The sequence below is a fragment of the Pieris napi genome, chromosome 22, assembly GCF_905475465.1.
Source record: "Pieris napi chromosome 22, ilPieNapi1.2, whole genome shotgun sequence".
NCBI lineage: Eukaryota > Metazoa > Arthropoda > Insecta > Lepidoptera > Pieridae > Pieris > Pieris napi.
In genome coordinates, this window is record NC_062255.1 from 693,968 (window position 1) to 706,341 (window position 12,374).

Consider the following 12,374-nt stretch of genomic DNA (forward strand, 5'->3'; position numbering starts at 1 on the left):
CCTGTAATGCTGTTTAGTTTAGTAAATATTTGTGAATGTTTGTGTAGTAAATGTGCCCAATACATCCACTACCTCCACTATCACATCAGAGATGACAATCAGACATTCAATGACATCAGAGAGTCGAAGCACTGGGCCAATACAGCTCTTCGCACTTACCATTCCCACTGTTTAAGAGAATTACAGCGGGTAACCTAATTCACGTTTTAGTATTTTTTATATTGCTTAAATTTCTCATAATAAAATTATCTTTATCGCCGCCATTCTTTCACCCTTCTAAACCCTTTTTATGTTGAATAGAGATAAAAGTAATAAAACGAGACCTTTCTTCCATTAAAATTATATTAATGCAAATGGGGAGACGTTCCCGTGCTATTTACCAAATTTTCTTCTTTAAATAGATCTGAGAAAACCTCTGTTTACTTCACAAAATAGCCAGTTGTTCTTGAGACAAGATTGTTTATTGTATGTTCTTGTGTCATGACTTTTTCGGAAAATAATTGTTTCTGTTTCACAGGCACAGTCGTTTCACTTGTTTAGTTTTAAATATATTTAGAAAAGTTATATACGAGTATGTTATACATATACGTTTCTGGATACTGCCTCATTACGAGGTTAAGGGATGATTTTCATAATTTATTGCAAAAATTTATGTCACATTACAATGGCGCCGCGATAAAACGTACAATTAAGTATTAGAATCTTAAGATCTGAGGCTGAAGTTTACAGCAGAAACACGTAAAAGTGGCGTGTAAGTACAATTTCGAATTTTAATACGAAAACTGTCTTAAAACACAAATCTTCTCTGTTATTTACCGTACATATTGACCGAGAAGCCATTACGACAAAACATGGCAACATTTCTCACAAGAATTAAAGAAAAGAAAAATGTTCACATAAAAATCTTGTTCGCATATAAAACTTAAATAATAAATAAAGTTAATCATTGCTCGTGTTTTATAGCTAGGCGTATAATGTTAAGCTTAATTTAAATTCAAATGGTAAAAGCCACTCAGTAACTCTGAATAGAATAAATAAAACTAAAATAAATTGCCTAACGTACGGAATACGGCTAAAACATTTCAAGTAAAGCTCGTGAAATATACGAAATTTTATTTACTTTAAAAACTTGCGTCTTCAGCGTTGGAGCTTCTAGGAAATTGTATAAAGGAACAAAGGCACCTGTGTTTTACATATACCTATTATGCTATTTTCTACATTTAGGAAATATATGTATTTTTATTTCCTCCGTTCAACGGATTGAAAGAAAATAAAACTTCAAAATGTGCAATTATCTTCTTCGTATTAATGAATTCGAAGTTCTAAGATCAGAGAGTTGTTCGGATTAATGACTGCAGCTGAGTTTCATTATAGGACGTCGAGGCAGAATATGAAACATCACATCGACGTCCGTCGTTCCACAACTGAGCGATTTTAAAGCAGTTTTTACACAAACTATGCAGTTCGTAGCCTCCAGTAGTAGGACAGACATGTATAGGTTTATGGGGGGAAGAGGGAAATACACTTTCTGCAATTTCACTCTTTTCACTCATAGGTACAGTGTGAGCTGAGGGCGCAGAGGTCGATTACTGGTTGCGTCGAAATTGGTTGCAGACTTCTATCTGTAAAACAGAAAACTGTCATGTAGAAATCTTTTTGATTTCTATGAGGTAGCAAAAAAGTCTGTTCCCAAATTTGCCGCCCTAGACTCCAGGCTACTCAGCCATTGGAATTCCTTTTAGTTGCAACCGTAAGCGACTAAAATTTATATCAGGGGATTTTTTTTTTTAAAGACAATTCACACCTATTGACCTAGTCCCATGCTAAGCTGGTGAAGCTTGTGTTATGGGTACTAGGCAATGGATATACATACATATTATAGATAGATAGACATATAAATACATATTTAAACACCCAAGACCTAAGCACAACACCAAATGCTCATCACATCGATGTTCGTCTCAGCCGGGGATCGAACCCGGGACCCATGGATTCGCAGTCAGGGGTACTAACCACTAGACCAATGAGTCGTCGAATGATGGACTTTAGGGTAAGGATTCCCGAAACCCAGGCCTTCACATAAAGCAAACACAATATTATGTACTCTCCTGATATATAATTATTGTTATACCCACTTATATACTGAAACTATAATTACTATTGGCACTAATCGGTACTAAATCAGTGAAATGGTTACGTAAATCTCAATTAGCAACCCACTACGTAATTATTAATGTTCGCGTTTGTAGTTTGCTCTGATTATACTTCGACTTTCAATTAAACTGTTTAAGGAAAAAAGTACAGTTTCGAGCACTGTATTTGGCAAATTGTTTAAATTTATCTCTCTTAAAAAAAACTAAACATTCGTATAGATTTTAGTCATACTATTTGGTAATGTTTTAGATTTATATTAAAGAATATTTAATTTATTTTCAAGGGCTCCAACGCTTAGCCCACTCATACATTGGTACATAAAAAAAAATAATACAAGATTTCATGTGAGAACACAGAAAGACGAAGAAAGATAAAAAAAATCGATTCATAAATTATAAAAACAAAAGGAAAGTTGATTTCTGAGTGTGCAGTTGCACATGGATACCCAGACCTAGCTGGTTTATCAGAATGCTCAAACTGGATATCGGTTCTTCTGAAAGGAGTGACAAATGGGATGATGGGATGCTTGGGGTTTTAACCAAAGAAATGGAATAAGGAATTAGTTTTATAAGTGAAGAAATATCTGATTAAACTTCTACAAAGAACGTTACCGTGTCGAAACTCCTACAAGTTTTTCCAGAAACTTTGAGAGTTTCTTCAATCTTAGTAGTTATGGCTGTAATGGGGTGACCCATCGGAACGAACATATTTCGTTAATCATTTATCTTAATTAGAATTCCAATCATACCAATTGTTACGCTGCAAAACGAACTCAAGTCTTGGAATAATCTAAATTAGTATTTCATAGGAGCAAAGGCTCAAACGTAAGGTTACAATGTAACTTCTAGTAGATGACGACTTCGATTTCAACAATATGTTTGTATACTATGTTACTTTATGTCCAACGTGAGCTAATAATATTGGGACTATTACATTAAATTTAAATTTCGTTATTTGGTGCGACAATGCACGTAGCATTAACTTATTAACACTTGATTTCAATATCTTAAATACCCATAGTTTTGTTTATAAAACAGCAAAATATATTCGTAGTTAATGGGCTATTCGACAATATTTTAAAACCCATTTCAGATTATTTATTAGTGACTACCTACACATATTGTCATTTTAAATTCTGTTTAGTTTAAAAAATTCTAATTAAACATTTTAATTTCAAAATCCCGCCATAACGATTTTCTAGACAAGATGGCGTCGCATCAGTCAACCAATAATACAAACAAACGTCAAAATTTTACGTGTAAATTACCATTCTGCTATTTAAGTTAAATAACACAAATGCACGTATATCGATTGAAAATAGTCACCGATGAAATTAAACTTCAAGGTAATTTAACATGTTACGTAGTAGTAGACGAAGATAATATATTATTTATAAGCCTGTTACAAAATCGATTCGACTAATCTGTGACCGTTTAATGTCATTGTCAAAACGCCCACTGCGAAGACTAAGCTGCGGTAAACTGATTATTTGTCTTAATATTATGAACCTTTAAAAATAATATGTATTATGCTTTGTCTTAAATATGAATGACTGAAAGGTTTTTACTCAAATCAAGGTCCCATTGTAAGCGGTTACATCAAAACTTTGTTTTATTTTTAATTACAAAGACAAAACAGAATCTATTCTAAAGTTACCAAAGGCTACATGATTACAGTTTAATAATGCAGGCACGGCCCTTCTAGCAAAAGCAAGACTGACTGGCCACAACATTCGCGTAAAGTAAAGCGGAGGTATACAGCGGTTGAAAGAAGTAGTCCAAATTCAAATTCAAAAATCATTTATTCACGTAGGTAACACAATGTACACTTGTGATGCGTCATTAAAAACATCTTATCACTCTTATATCTCATCTGTATCTCCATGAAACATCGGTAATCAGGATCAACAATGTTTCTCTAAACAATTCAACCCAAAAAGTGTGTTCGGCAAGGCTGTAAATTATCCTCACTTGTATTAATAAATCTACTCAAGTTATTTCTCATTATCCCTTTTTATAGGATATATTTATTTAAAAATAAGTGAAGTATATTGTCTAATAACAATTTGCTAATAATTTTTGGTAGGCGTATTTTAATTTATGTATGTACGTACCAGTTTGTAAGTAAAAAAACATAGCTCTGTTTAGAAAATGCTAAATAATTGTGCTTGCGTATTTATTAGACAAATTTATATAGTTCAGGCAGACAAGTAAATGGACCCAGTCGAGTAGTTAAGAACCAGTTTACAGACGACATCAATAGTAGCAAATGTAGAAACATTAATATTGTAACATTTTGTGCACTATCATTATCGAATTAATAATATTTTTTTCTTTATGGTATGGAATAAGAGATAAATAAAAAAAGGTGGTAAGTACATCTTTCGTGGCCAAACAGTCTCGTCCCAGCCTGTCACACAGAATTACGATTTCGTTCAGAGCGTTGCGGAATACTAACGTGAAAGGTCTTAAAGATGTTATTGTGTACAAATTGACTTATACAGTATACACCATGCCCCACGTCCATATTTCGAACGACGTTTATTAATATCCTTATGTTGCTTTATCAACGTACTGTTCTTGTATGAGATCTTTAAAACTAGCTGTCTCTATATTTCTAAAAAGCCTTGATTACGATGAAATAGAAAATTTGTTATCCATTTAAGATAGACTGAATTAATTTCGTTTAGACACGTTTAATTAACACACACACATATTCACTCACCCAAAACCACTCATGCTTTAGTTAGTGTGTATTGTGTTTGTCACTCTAGCTCTTCTCTATAATACTGAATATTTTCTATCCGCAATGTAATTGCTGTGTGAAGGTGACCTATTATCATAGGACTTCTAAAGCGCCTGTTACACGTAAAGTATTTACTGTGATTTGTCAGTTTTATTTGTTGATAGATGTCTCAAATCAACAGACAGAGAACAGAGCTAAAGATTAAAGCTACTACTAATACAAAATAATAATAATATTGAATACCTGCGAAGCGTTGATACTCGTATATTATGTTCTTCGGGACTATATAAAGTTAGCAAGTCAGTGAAAATCTTATTGAAAGCAATTATATTTATTTATAAACTTACATAAATCTTATCTATCTACTTAAAAACATATTGTGTTAGGCATTCAAGTAGATTTAAAAGACTTGAAAAGTGAATCTATTGAGATTAATCGTTCAATATTTATCAAGAAATACCCAAATATGTATTATACATGAGTATTTATTGGCGAAACACAGTAAATACTTTATGTGTAACAGGTGCCTAACAAAGATGGTCAATACTTGAAACTTGTAAAATGCAAAATTGATAACAGGAAAATAGAATTTATTATTAATATGTCGTTCCATGAATTAATGAAAGGATTGTACCTTTGTTTATAGATGCACTGATGTTTTATGTTTATTAGATGACTGGTTTAAAAAATTCGAAACATTGTTTATAACGAAAAATCGTTACATAATTTGAAAAAAAAAAGTAATACTGCACATTACTCTTAGTATTTCTTAAGGGTTGTCTTAAAGAGATAGCTTGTTATTGTTAGTCTCTCTCTAATAATTTATGTTACTTGTTTTTATTTGTTATGTACCAAAGTTTAAAATATTCCTGTATGTTTATGTAGCCTTAACTCTGAATCAGAATTCATAACGCCAGTTGAAACGTATTTGTAATTATGATTAAATCTGTTTTATTTCAATCAATTGCAAGATTAAACATCGAAAACAATGATTAAATCGCATTAAATCCATGTTTACATTGTTCGTTCATGAAATTTAAATGTTAAGAGTAACATTCGATGTTACATTAAATACTGTTCCATCGGAAATGGACTGTTTAATGTGCCTTATTATTTATTCATGAGGATTGAATATGTTATCATATGAGATATTATGGAAACAGGAGTTACTTGTTGAATAAAGTTGATTTTGGGGAAGAAATATAAGTCTTTCCACCAACTTAGATTTTGTTCCTTTTGGAGTAGAGACTCTTGGGCCGTGGGATTCAAGTGCACAGGCGCTAATTAAAGATTTAAGTTGGCGCCTGGTAGGTGGTGACTCTGCCACAGGGACCAAACTTTTTAAATTTGTTTTAATTTTCCTTTTAATTAATTTTTAATTATTTTTATAATTAGTATGAAGTTTAAGAAAAATTGTAAATACTGTATTTTCGATTGTTATAATTACTAATAAATATAAAATTTGGGGAATATATAGTAAAACGAGTTTAATGGATTTTGGAACTTTAATTTAAAATGATAACTTAAAAATGACTTTTCATCATCCGACGTTGATGCAGATTACGAAATTCCACCCGTATTACCTCGACGTTCCTCGTTCCACAACTAAGCATTGTGTAAGGCTTAAAGGGCGTATATCAAGGGCAATTTTTAAAATCCGCATTCGCTAGTCCTCTGGTATTGATAAAATATCGTAATGTTTCACGCAAATATGAGCCTAGAATCTTATGTTGGTTTACTGGATAAGGTGGCTTTAGTGATAAATTTATTTCCATATAATATACTGATTAGAGGTTATTTATATTAGTGTCTTAAGTTTCTTTTAATTAATAGCCTTTTCTCAGGACAAGTTTCTTTTTCTTACAGATAATCAAATCAATTAAAAACAAACACACTCTACTTTTGACTACACCTCGCTTGCAGTTTAATTTTTTTTATTTATTTATTTTTATCAAAATTCAAAATTCAAAAGCCCTTTATTCATATAGGTAACAAAGTGTACACTTATGAACGTCAAAAAATAAATATATATGAAATGATGCTAATTTTACATTTACTGCCAGTTCTGAAATCAAGGGCGTATAACGGAAGAGAAGAACTGGCAATAAACTCTCCGCCACTCTTTTTTTCCCCCATTTATGGGTACCAACTCAATATAATTTCTTAAACTATTAATAACTGAATGAAATATAGTTGAGAGAGTACAACACCTATTTTGTAAAATAAATGTAAACAATGTAGATAAAAGATAAGCCACAATAAGCCGAATAGTTAATATTCTTTATCAAGGTCTTGCTAAATGCAGCTGTGCAATTATTACAACATAGTACACTTACCGTTATTCACATTTTGCCGAGCGCACTGTTAGTATTTCCACAAAATAAACAAATTTCATAGAAGTTATTACCCCATTTTTGCATAATTAATGTAAATATGCAACGTAAGGGCAGCCGCACATAATCATGCGAGCGGTAACCGCAAAACCGGTAACATAATACTATGAAAACCACACAGCATTTAAAAAAACATTAAAATAATCGATTATTTTATGACAGACCAATGCGACGGGATAATAATTTTTTTTTAACATGCAACATTTTTTTATATACATTTCCATATTCCATATAATAATAATAATCCTTCAAGAAAAGAGCTAACCAATTCTTAAAAGGCTTCTGGCAATGTAAGTGTCCATGAGTATCTGTACGAGCCAAGGCTGAACATTTTGAAACTCAGGCGTTCTTAGTTTTATACGCGTAGTGATTAACGAAATCGACGGAGTTACGCCCCAAGAGTACAGCCAAACCCAGGCACTCTCTTCAACTGTTACTTTGCAGTCATTCGTTTCATAGCATAAATCATGGATGTTACACCCCAAGAGTATAGCCAAACGTTGGCACTCTCTTCAAGTGTTACATTGTATTCATTCGTTCCATAGCAATTAACATTTCATTATTTCGCTCATATTCTATTGTTGTACGCGAGGGGTTCCTTATTTTATAGACTAGTACCATCATGTGCTTGACACACCGTAGATGCTGCGTAAAGTTACGTGATACCGTCGTTTATGGACACTGTCAATCCCAGACCAGTCGCGACTGCGTCGTTGTCGGAGTTTACGAATGGCGTTACAACCTTTTAGATCAGGAACTCAGATTTCTGTATCTGTTTCGTGATCTTTTTTTTAAGTAGTTGATGACCAGCATGTAGCTGACACATCGTAGATGCTACGTGATACCGTCGTTTATGGACACTGTCAATCCCAGACCAGTCGCGACTGCGTCGTTGTCGGAGTTTACGAATGGCACCACAACCATTTAGGTCAGGAACTCAGATTTCTGTATCTGTTTCGTGATCTTTTTTTTAAGTAGTTGATGACCAGCATGTAGCTGACACATCGTAGATGCTACGTGATACCGTCGCCTATGGACACTGTCAATCCCAGAGGACTCGCAAGTGCGTTGTCGGATTGACCAATAGCGCTACAAATTTTTAGGTCTGGAACTCAGATTCTTTTTATATAAAAGGGGGGCAAAAAAGCCTACGGGACGACCAAAAAGGGCAGTCATCGCATCCCATAGACACCCATTTTTAGAGTGCGTTGCCGGCCTTTGAGGGAGGAGTACACTCGAATTTCAAATGTTCCGTGATCTATGTTTATAGACTAGTAGAATTATATATCGTTGATTTTTGGGTTTTAAGACCGCTGTTCTCTTCACAATCTTCTTCACAAACCTAGCGAGTGTTCACTATATAGAAAGAAAATCCACAGCAGTGGTTCGATCGCGACTTCACTATTTTCTAACATTTTACTTTCAAGTTAAGTTTAAGTTTCTATAAGTAAGGAATAACTTTATTATTCCTCAAATGCAAACGCTATTTCCTAAGGAAAACTTTTTATACAAAACTTTGCTCTGAGCTGCGTATACACGAATATACACTTAATAAAGTTAAAATACTTTTAGTTTTATTTGCTTTTAAAATAGTTTTTTGGAATTTTTATTTTCTTAATTCGATTGAAATAGTGGCGTTTTAGCCACAGTGCGGTCTTACCTGTGTGCGATATTAAAAAGATTTTATAGCCCGGTCGCTTTGTTTTCCTAAAATTGAAATTCATGATGAATATGCAACGAGATTTACGGAATACTAAAAAAAACGAAGTTTAGATTTGGTTTCGAACAAACGTTTGTTAAAACAACTACGTTTTGGGTCATGGGATGACCTTTTTATTTCAATGGTAGCAAGAGGAAGAACTTTTTTAATTAGCGAAATGTTTTGAAAATATCCTTTTTGTACATAGACAATTAAGTCAGTAAGTAAAAAGAGTGGCGGAGAGTTTATTGCCAGTTCTTCTTTTCCATTCTACGCCCTTGAGTTCAGAACTGGCAGTAAATGTAAAATTAGAAGCATTTCATATATATATTAATTTTTAGACGTTCATAAGTGTACATTGGTGTTACCTATAATATGAATAAATGATTTCGACTTTGACTTTGAAGTATCGTTCACATTACATGGTTATCTAAAGGTTTTTGTTAAAGGCAAATGATTTTTTTTTTTAAATTTCTTCATATGAATCATTTGGTGCCTTTTGCCGTTGAAATAATATGTACTGTGGTCACATATGCAATTTCACTGCCTCATACTGGTTTACTTGCCTATAAATTAATAAACGAAACAGACACAGTGGTCTTCCCAAATGGGGCTTACGCATCTTCTACTGGAAAAAAGCCTTAAAATGGGCACGTTAAGAAAAATCAACTGCTGATGTCAAATAAAATATATAAACTACATTACCAAAAGCCCGTCTCAATGATTTAAGTTGGCGCCTGGTAGATAGTTCCGGTCACTACAGAGCTGGTGCTATCCATGCTTAACGAATAAGTATCGAAATACAGCGAGGAAATGCTGCCAGCATTAAAGGTATACTGCCACAGGGACCAAACTATTAAAATTTGTTTTAATTTTCTAGTTTTAATTATTATTATATTGTGTTAAGAATATTGTTAATATTGTATATTTGTGCGTTGGAAATCAATTTAAATCCAACACATTGTTTTATAGATATTTTACTGCTATTAAAACTTTGAACCTGTCGCCACACTAGTGGAATTCATATTGATTGTCATTCACACAAAGCATTCTAATGGATTGCATGTTCGTAGATTTTACGTAAAAACTGTTTGATATTTCGATATAAATGCTAAAAGCATGACAGAGATAGATATTGTGATCTAGAAACGTGAAGCTTTGACGTTCACTAATATCTCTTCTTTTCTCTTTGTTTTTCAAACATGGAAAACATACAGCTTAAAAATAAGTCCGTTTAGTTTTCTGTATCTGTTCTGTATCATTGCCATATGTTGTGTTCCTCGTCCGTTCTACGTATAGTCCTTTTCATGAAAAAAGTCCCCCAGACGCGGCGCTGCAATCGCGTGACGTAATGTTGCCATGTATGAGTAAAAAATTTACCTATTTTATTTACATTTAGCAGATGTAATTTATCAAATAATATTATTTTCTGCATACTTCGATGAAACAATATTTCTGTTATGTAAAAAGTATATTTTTATTTACTTATATTAGCGGTGTTCTACCTACTTACACGGAAAAGATGAGAAAATAGGGTAAAGAAAAGCAATACAATTTTTTATTTAAAGTTTTATTGCATAATTGTTGGGTTACAATTTTTTTAATTGTTTGTAATTCTTGTCACAGTTTTCTCTGACACACCTGCAATTAAATTATGAACAATTAAAAATAATAATAACTTTAAGTTTATAATGCTTATGTAATATATAATATATGTTTTAATTTCAGTTACCTAGTTTCATCACGTTATGTATAATATGTTCAATTTTGTCGCAAACACGAATTTATATCATAAAAGTCCCATCAATACAGCAAAAAATTATTAAATGGCATCTCTAAAAAGTACCTGTTATGGCGGCAACTCTCTTCCGAACATTGTTTAGTGGTATTAAAACACCTTGATTCTTATGTTCCGCTTCACAGAACTCTTTCACCTTTAATATCATTTCTCGAGCCGAACTTTTTACAACTTTTGGCATTGTAATCAATCTTTAAAATGCACTAAGCTTGTTAAAAATTTACAAAAATCTACCACAACAAACAAACTTGATAACATCGACGAATGACAACATTTCCGACCTGTCAAATTTAGTTCCAAAAATCACCGCGGGACTTCTTTCATGAAAAGCACTATACTTGATTTGAGACTTGGCAAATGATTGCCAGATCTTAATTTTATCAAATTATTGCTTGATAGTAAAAAAAAAATGTTTACTATTAAGTAAAATTTGTTTTTTAGAATATTTTTAGAAGGCAAGTAGGTAATTTTTGCTGAGATTAGATTCAGTTGAGAACAGAGAATAAAAAGCATATTGGATTCATATCCAATATGCTTTTTATTCTATGTAGGTTCATACCTACGACCTCTGAATTATGCGTCGCTGCAGCCCATTCTCAAAATATACTATTCAATAGATAATATTTTATAAACCAGTTACAATCACCACTTGATTATAGATTATTATTTATGCAAAAGGCAACTGTTTCGTCTAAGTAACCCTGTTAGACGACCTAACGGCATTAAACTAGTTGATAAGCCTGGCTTTAAGGCTAACTTACGATATCGGAAGGGAGCGATAGAGAACTGAGGCCGTATAAATCCAATGCAAATTATGTTTGACCGTCCGCTTTGATATTTCCTTCACGTCAACCGACTTATTCTGGTAAAGTTAATAATGGACTAATGTCCATTGAAATGATACAATTTAAGGGCCAAACTGAACATTTGTTAGAGGACGCAATTTTATTTATGAAATATGTAGGGGGTCAATACAAGCTTAAACCCAAGTTTGTGGTGTTGGCGCCCTCATTCCCCGGCCGCCATCTTGGAAAAAGGGGTTGGGTTGGCTATATCTCCTAAACTATCCGTCGTACAAAAAATTTGTAAAGACATATTTTGTAGCAAATCGCTTTGCTTACAATTATGTCTTCGTGACTTTTTACCATAAAGCCAAAATTCAAAAGTTATAAGTAAAAAAGTGAAAAAAAAAATTACCTTATCTACTACTTACCTTAAAAAAGATATTGGTCTTATTGCACAATTTTAACTATACCACTCTTCTGTTTCCTTCCATGACAGCGTAAACACAATACGAGAAAGAGGCGAAAGAGTTTGTCTTCTTTTGGTGCCTCTCCATTACTGGAGATTGGCTGTCAGTCTCGTGAAGACTGTCTTGTTCTGTGCCATATGCAGCAACGGAAAATACATAAATAAATAAACTCTTCCGCAGTCGCAAAACCGTTACGATTACTTTACTTGATAGAGTTTAATTAGCGTTATTTAGTTTTAATAATAAAAATTAAATCTCTCTATCTATCACGTTCCTTTAATGGTTCAAGGTATAAAAGCGTTTTCCTTATTGCAAAGTTATCAGAATAAGTAA